The sequence below is a fragment of the Anneissia japonica genome, unplaced genomic scaffold, assembly GCF_011630105.1.
Source record: "Anneissia japonica isolate Jap-2015-1 unplaced genomic scaffold, ASM1163010v1 scaffold287812_len73551_cov129, whole genome shotgun sequence".
NCBI classification, from domain to species: Eukaryota; Metazoa; Echinodermata; class Crinoidea; order Comatulida; family Comatulidae; genus Anneissia; species Anneissia japonica.
In genome coordinates this window covers 67,188-69,212 of record NW_022689674.1, presented here as the reverse complement: position 1 = coordinate 69,212, position 2,025 = coordinate 67,188, and the positions used below count along the sequence as shown (strand labels likewise).

At 28.4% G+C, this 2,025-nt stretch overlaps 1 long non-coding RNA gene across 1 annotated transcript in view; it reads right to left on the bottom strand.

Moving 5' to 3' along the window:
- Window positions 1–140: 140 nt before the first annotated feature.
- The window catches only part of LOC117099823, a 20,124-nt gene continuing 18,239 nt past the window's right edge, over window positions 141–2,025 (bottom strand). The window contains exons 2-3 of the long non-coding RNA XR_004444020.1: window positions 1,750–1,856; window positions 141–881 (exon numbers count right to left, since the gene is read on the bottom strand). This is a non-coding gene — a long non-coding RNA (uncharacterized LOC117099823). The remainder of the gene's footprint in view (window positions 882–1,749; window positions 1,857–2,025) is intronic.

The window sequence follows — 2,025 nt, the reverse complement described above, 5'->3', positions numbered from 1 at the left end:
ATTATTATTATTATTATTATTATCATTATTATCATTATTATATTATTATTATCATTATTATTATTAAGACACAACAGGGTAAAACAATTACTTCTATTGTATTTATTGTCAGATTAAATCATTTCATACAGTAAACAAAGTTGCGTTTAAAGTCTTTTTTATTCATCATTCAATTTCTGAAATGAATTACGGTAACATACATTTGTAGGCACAGGAGGAAATTCCTGCTAAGAAACCAATGAAGATAAACAATCTCCCATCTAGACAATAGGCCCATTTAATCACTACGAATTTGCTTCTTAATTAATGATATGTTTTCCTTGAAATAACATCAGTTGTACACATCCGCCTGAAGACTGTATTTGGTATTGACATTAAATGGTATACAAAAAGTATTTGTTAAAATAGTAGTATTAAATATTTCGTTAACAATTAAATTAAAAAAATTATTTTATTTTACGTATAATTACTTATTACTATAAATTTATTGACAAAGCTAAGATGACATGTACCTATATAAGACCAACCTTTCAAATTTCACGGCTGTCAAAGGCTTCTGTGCTTCGACACCGTCTCTTTTGAACGAACCATGTGGTGAAGTTCGACAAGTCCCACGTTTAAAAAAATTTAAGTCGGCCCTCTAAACGCATCTTATTCAATAATTCTTTTACATAAAGCGCTGTGACATCCTGCAGATGCCTTGTTTATCTTGATTTAACACCTGAGTAATGAGCGCTATATAAATGGTTATATTATTTATTAGATGATTACGCTGAAATTGAAAGGTTAAAGAGGATGATGACAAACTCATCACTGTTGTATTACACAGAGCCTACCATGATCAATCCTTACCATTCTCCATGCATACACTTCTCTGTAGCCTATAGAAACAAAATACAGTACATGGTTAGAATAATGAAGGGCAATATACTATACTAAGGAGTGCAGTCTGGGATTAACTAATGCACAAACTAATAATCATCATCAATTCATTTATTTAAAATAATAGTAATAATAAAAATTATTATTATTATTACTAATATTATCAATGTTATAATAATAATAATAATAATAATAATAATAATTATTATTATTATTATTATTATTATTATTATTATTATTATTATAACATTGATGATATTAGTAATAATAATAATAATAATTTTTATTATTACTATTATTTTAAATAAATGAATTGATGATGATTACGTAGATTGGATTTTCATATTGCATAATTGCCTAAGAAAAGCATCATTACAATTGATTAGTATGATCAATATTATAGATAAAATAGACCATAGAGAATATTTCACTGTAGAGTGTTCCATATCAAGAGGTCATATACTCAAGTTTTAAAACAACACACAAGAACAAAGCAGAGAAAGAAGTTTTTGGCTTACGCAACAATTAGTGATAGGAATAGTCTCCCCTAATGTGAAATCGATTCTAAATCATCACATTAGAAAAACACTAGAAAAACATCACCATTTGATGTTTGTGTTTATGTTGACACAAGCCTAGAGCGTATTATCTCGACATCAATGTAGATCAGTTAGGTAGATCACAATGATATAATGATAAGGATGTAGTGTTGACGATTGTGATTATGGTGGTGCTGACGTTGGTGACGGTGTGGCGATGAATATGATGATGATGATGAAGATCATAGCTTGTATTGTAGTGATAATAAAAGTATTAATAAAATAAATATAAATAAGATAAATATTAAGTAATATTGTTGGTGCTTACCTGTGTCGTGTGAGTCCTCATTGTAGCCAGCACTGACACATTTTGAAGCCTACGCCACACAGCCTGCATGACATGCTCGAATTATATTTCCTTCATTTAGAAACTTCCTTCAGATGGCCAGAAAAAAAAAATGCTTAGATGTTAATAATACACAATGGCAACATTCATAAACCGAATCGTACATGAATAATGCATGTAAATAGGATACTACAAATATTGAACTTATCAAATCTCTAATAAAATTAAATATATGTAGTTCTAATTTACAAATGTCTA